Source organism: Nicotiana sylvestris, chromosome 9 (genome assembly GCF_000393655.2).
Source record: "Nicotiana sylvestris chromosome 9, ASM39365v2, whole genome shotgun sequence".
NCBI classification, from domain to species: domain Eukaryota; kingdom Viridiplantae; phylum Streptophyta; class Magnoliopsida; order Solanales; family Solanaceae; genus Nicotiana; species Nicotiana sylvestris.
The window spans coordinates 42,830,702-42,837,427 of NC_091065.1; positions in this window are offsets into that span (position 1 = coordinate 42,830,702).

Genomic DNA, 6,726 nt, shown 5'->3' on the forward strand with positions numbered 1-6,726 from the left:
AAAGGGCTATTTGTTAAATACATAATTATTTGCTAAAATAATTTTTTTTAAAAATGGTTAATAAATTATAAAAAATAATTTTCATGCATGGAAATATTTTACAGTAATTAATTAATATTTTAAAAATATAAAAGGCTATTTTTCGGTAAAATAATGTAATAATTCATGCATAGGCTATAATTACAAAGTAATTGCAATTTCATCTTAAAATACAGATGTGGCTATTTGTGCAATAATTGAAACTTAATACGAATACAAATGATAAAATTAAGCCAAAAGAATTATTAAAACTATTTGTGATGCAATTTAATGATTGTTTTATAAAAATAAATGCTGGGAGAAATTAGTTAAAATATTTAAAAATGCAAAAATTGTATTAAAAAATACTAATTGATGCCCAAGCATAGTTTTGAAATATATGGGAAAAATTGGGTATTAACAATTAGGACCTCTATTTGGGATGGTTCTAGATTAAACCTAGGTTGCTCAAAATGTAAAAGATTATGCGACAAACAAAAACATGTTAGGACTTGCAGATACAAAGCAACTATGGGCTCATGTTAAACTCCGCACACAAACAACAAATGCATGCAATTAATTAGCAGGTTTTTATTAATCTGCAGAATCCTATAGACCAGATATCTATGTGAGAAAATAGGTGAGCAGTGTTATATAGAAGCAGTTTCATTAAGGCGGCTATTAGGACCTATTATTTGCCTACTGAATGTCGTCTGGTTACTTCAGACAGTAATGCATCATGCTTACAGAATCCAAAATTATTATTAAGTCCTATAGGCATATTGTCTAAGTGATTGACAGTGGCGATTGTATTCAGAATCAATTAGTATAATCCTATAGGCATGATGTCTAATGTAGAACTAGTTTTAACCCTATAGGCAGAATTTCTAGATGCACACTAATTTCAGCTTCATATACATGTTTCATAGCCTTGTATTTCCCTTTAATACTATAGGCATGCTTTCTAATTACTAACATGAATTAAATCCTAGATACATGATCTCTAGGTTTGAAACTGATTTTAATCCTATAGGAATGATATCTATTATTGAATTGATTTAAATCCTATAGGCATAATCTCTATCAAGCAGCACAAGGATAGAAATTGTACACATAACTAGCAAACAATTGAATCAAACATTAGGGTCCTATAGGCATGATTACTAACACATATTGATGCGTCCTATAGGCAGGGTTTCTAAACACATTGCAGAACTTAACAGTTTTGGAAAATGAGCAGAATTAATAGTACAGATGAATCCATATAGGCAGTATTTCTACCTAGTTTAAGAAAAGAAAATAAGAAATCCCCTCGATTTTTACTAAATAACCCAGAATCTGTTTATTACAAAGTTATTACGGACCGTAATAGCAAACGAATTACATAATAGTAATAAGATACACTATAGGGAGCCTTCATTAGGCCCAAATAAACATGGGAAGCGGGCCTTAAAACCAATCAATTTCGAGGCTCAATTCGTAGGTACAACATAGCCAAATACGAATGTCTCACCCATAACATATGTAGAACCAGGTTTCCAATGTGTAAAAGTTCCTAGAGGCCTCAAGGACCCAGGGAAATGCTCACACCAGAACCACACACTAAGAAATGCTTTAAAAGAGATTAGGAACCTGTTCCTAGTATGTCATAGTTCACAGGAGTCTCACATGGACCCTGAGCAGTACTCACACTGGGGTGGTTGAGGATAGAACCTAAGGGACTAAGAGTGGAAGTTTTTTTAAAAGAACAACAACATATAAAGAGAGACAGATTTAAACAGTTTTGATTTCAAAAGAAAACAAAGTTTAAGACATAGAACTTGTAGACAGAATTTGCACCCAGAAAACAAGGAAGGTTCATGCTCAAACACGCAGTTCAACGGAGTTGAAGTTTGGTTAACAGTTTAGTTAAGCTAGGTATTCAATGCTAGCATTTAGGACAACCTTGTTTAATCACAGAAGCAATTAGGCAAAACAGTCAGGTTATCACATGAATTCAGAGGGATACCAGACATGTTAGAAACAAATTGACAGGGCATATGAATTAAGTAACTAATCCGTAAAGTTAGGATAAATTAACTAATTACACATTGAATGCAAAGTTCAGAACATATGCAGAATTAGCAAACAGTGTGCATGGACAAGTTAAACATTAAGCTAGTTTTTAAAAGGATTCATATAACCAATTAATAGTGTCACTCATAGGGGGTAGATGAGATCATAGAATCATAAAATAATATAGTCATACTCAGAGTTCAAACATGCTGGTCGAGCAACACATATTATGAAAGATAGAGAATAAAGTACCAAGGGAGAATGTATTACCAGTTAGCTAGGAAAGCAAAGTAAATACACCACAGTGGTTGAGTCCAGAGTCACTTGACCTTGGCTTTCAGCCGGCTAAAACTAGAAACAAATGAGCACAGAATCAGAGTAAAAAGCTAATTTTTCAGTGAGAGTATTAAGGGTTCAAGTCTGTCTAAAGGGGGAAGGGAGAAGGGTTTAAATAGTATTCAATTAGGCGGAAAGAAATTAAACACACATAAGTAAGGAAATAAATTAATCACAGAATCAGTTGAAGTCTAGTTTTAGGACAAATAATACAAAGTTAAGTAAATTATTAGGGAATAATGGCGTGTAATTAGGCGAGTAACACTTAGAATAAGAAAAATATCACATGGAATAAATTAACAATCAGTTTCAAGGCAAAATAAGGCAACATAATAAAGAAAATATGGTAGACTGAACAGAAATAAGGAAAATATTAGTCCCATATAAGAAAGGAAAGAGTATCAAAAAATTAGTAAAATTCCGAACCCTAGTTTTAGATAAACCTTCACAAAATCGGCAGAAAAATAAGGCAGTGAGTCACATAATGCTGCAATGAATTTAGATAGGAGATTATTCAAAAAGAAAATCAAAATCGAACCAGATTTGGTTGAATCAAGGATCTGAAACCCTTATTTTAGGTAAATCATAAAATCGATAAAAATAAAGGCAAAGAGTCATATATTTTAATAGAATGAACATAGACAAGAGGTTATTCAGAAGAAACACAAAATCGAATCAGATTTGGCTCAGTTAAAGAAGATCTGAAACCCTAACCTTAGGGTTAAGTCAAATCAGTGAGAGATACAGAAAGATTTGTACTTTCCAAGATCAAAAAAATGATGAACACAAACGGAATAAGCAACATGTTAAAGATTTTGAACCAGATTTGGTTCGAATCTCTTAAGATTTGCTTTCCATTTTAGGCAAGCTATTAGATAATACGAAAATCAGGTAGCCAGTAAGGAGGAGGGGCTAATATGGTAAGGGAATCATAGATTGATTCCATTTTTTGGGTTGGAATCAGAGAGATTTGGGTGACAGCGCTAGGGTTTGACAGAAGGAGGTATGAGAGACGAGAGCATATGAGGGCGGCGAGTTTGGGATTATGAGGGTTAGGGTTTGGGATAGGTAAATTAAAAGGGGTGTGATGGATGTGGGCCGTTGATCTTGAGAGATCAACGACCGGGATTGAAGGAAGGGGTTTGGGTCGGGTAAAAATAGGTACTGGGTTATGTGGTTTATTTGGGTAGCTTAATATTATAAAATATAAAAAGTCATTTTCTGTATAAATAATGTAATTATGTCTATATATGGGCTATTATTGCAAAATTATGCAATTTTAGCCTAAGGATGCAAAATACAATTGTAATAAGTATGTATAAAATATTTGAAGCTTAAATGGGTATAAAATGATAAAAATTTAAATAATAAATCATTATGAAATTATTTATGATGAAATTAATAATTATTTATATAAAAATGTAGGAATAAATTGATTAAAAGCTTTTAAAATTAAGAAAAAAAATACTTGGTGATGCTCATACACTATTTTGAAGGTATATATATGTGTATTTGAGAAATATGAGGGAAAAATTGGGTATCAATAGTTGCCCCTCTCTACCCGGGAGGGATGAAAGAGTTGACGGGTAAAGAAATGATGACCGATTTAACCGAATGGAGTGTTTTGAAAAATAGAGGCCGTACCCTGGTCTCTGAGCTACCTACAAATCCCTAGTTTTACAGGAATCAAGTTGTGTGTAGTTCTGCACAACGATGAATAAAACCGATGGAATTGTTATAGGAATAGTCGTATGTTTTGGAAAGGGTTCTTTCGGGAAGGGTAGTATCAGATGGATTTATGCGGAGTTACGAATATGAATCTAAAGCGTAACGGATGTATCACAGGGCAGATGTCTGAATGATCATAGAGTAAAGGCGAATAATTGATGGGAGTCGGTTATGTTTGAAATAGTGGCAGGGTGTGAATGGTATGAGCAGAAACTGAAGCGAAGGTTGCTCCTGTTTAAAGAACGGTTCACTTCTGAATTACCTGCAAATACTCAAAACACGATGCACGCAAATATATATAGGTTATTGCAACAATTTAAACATGATGCAAATTCCCTTTGGACCATGAAGATTGTCTTCAGACGGTGAGGATGGCCTCCTTAGACCATGATGTTCTGGGCCATGAATCGTGAGATAAAGGATTCGTAGGCCATGAAATGATGTTCTTGGGCCATGAGAATGGTGCCTTCGAACCATGACGCCTTTGAATAATGATGTGCGATATTGAGAGATCCTCAGGTCATAACATGATGTCTTCAGGCTATGAGGATGATGCCTTCGGACTTTGACACCTTTGGATAGAGACATGGCGATGCATTTGAGAAAAACAAGATAAAGCTTAGTCTTGTATAGGATCGTGACAGAGCTTAGACCTGGAAAAGGTAAAATAGTGCTAGGTTTTAGATAGGATAATGTTCAGTCATTAGACAAGGAAAGACAGAGCTTATCCTAATGTAGATGGGGAGGCAATGCTTAGCCTCATGCGAGAAAGTGGAGATAGTGCTTAGTCCCATGCAAGGAAAGGCAAAGCTTAGCCTTATGCAAATAGGGAGGCAGGGCTTAGCCTCATGCGAGATTTGAGACAAGGCTTAGTCTCATGCAAATAGAAGGAAATGCTTAGCCTTATGCGAATAAGGAGGCATGGCTTAGCCTCATGCAAGAAAATGAGACGATACTTAGTCTCGTGCAAGGAGAGGCAGAGCTTAGCCTTATGCAAGAAAAGGAGACAATGCTTAGTCTCATGCAATGGAAGGCAATGCTTACCCTTATGCAATTAGGGAGGCAGGGCTTAGCCTCATGCAAGATTTGAGACAGGGCTTGGTCTTATGCAATGGAAGGCAATGCTTAGCCTTATGCAAATAGGGAGGCCGAGCTTAGCCTCATGCGAGATTTGAGACAGGGCTTAGTCTCATGCAAAGAGAAGGCAATGCTTAGCTTTGTGCAAATAGGGAGGCATGGCTTAGTCTAATGCAAAGAGAAGGCAATGCTTAGCCTTATGCAAATAGGGAGGCAGGGCTTAGCCTCATGCAAGGAATGGAGACAATGCTTAGTCTCATGCAATGGAAGGCAATGCTTAGCCTTATGCAATTAGGAAGGCAAGGTTTAGCGTCATGCAAGATTTGAGACAGGGCTTAGTCTCATGCAATGGAAGGCAATGCTTAGCCTTATGCAAATAGGGAGGCCGGGCTTTTCCTCATGCAAGAAGAGGAGGAAATGCTTAGTCTCATGCTATGTGGAAATAGCAAATAAGAGCAGAATATTTCTTAGTTGGAGATATATTTGCGCTTGGCGGTCTGGTTGTTATGAGGTAATGATTTTAAGATGCATGTACTTGCAGTTATTCCTTATTCTTGCATCCAAATAAAAATCATGTGTTTTGCGGGGGAGGTTGGTTCATGTCTTTGTCTGCTTGTTTTGCTTTGCTTTGCCCTAGAGATCCTATTCGAGTTACCCTGGGTAACACATGGCTGCCATAGAAATAAAGTTTTCGAAAAACATGCACTTATTTGATGAAATCGAGTTACTTTAGAAAACATGGTGGTATAAGTAAACTAGATGAACTCATGACTGCGACACTTTTAGAGACATTGCGGCTTCTTTGCGTTAGAATTTTGAGGGTCCTCCTCAAAATTCTACCCCAGTTTAGTAAGCAATTCTTCAGCCGTTATACATGTGACGAAGTTTGTTGGATTTGCTCCGGAATTTTGAGAATCCTTCTTAAAATTCTGCCCCAATTACTTAGCCGATTCTTTGACTGTCTTGCATATGATGACTTCGGTTGGGCTTGCTCCAGAATTTTGATGGTCCTCCTCAAAATTCTACCCAATTTCTGGTTGTGGGGAAAATGAAAATTTTATTGATATGTGACTGAACCCACAAGGCTGCCTACATATCCCCTCTTAAACGGGAATCAGGTCAAGCGTAGTTCAGTTGCATTAGATGAAGGAATGTAAACAATCTAAACATAGTGTCTCTTGACTACGTCTGAATTGATAGGTTTTGGCCAAATTTCTCCGTCCATTTCTGCAAGTATGAGTGCTCGTCCTATTAGTACTCAATGAAACATGTAGGGCCCTTGACAATTGGGTGAAATTTTTTCTTTGTCTTCATCTTAATGCGGGAAGATTCGCTTCAGCACCAACTGCCCTGGTGTGAATTGTCTTGGTTTGGCCCTTTTGTTGAAATCTATGAACATTCTGTTCTGATAAAGTTGACCATGACACACTACATTTATCCTTTTTCCATCTATGAGGGCTAATTGCTCATAGCGGCTCCTTATCTATTCTGCATCACTGAGTTCGGCTTCTT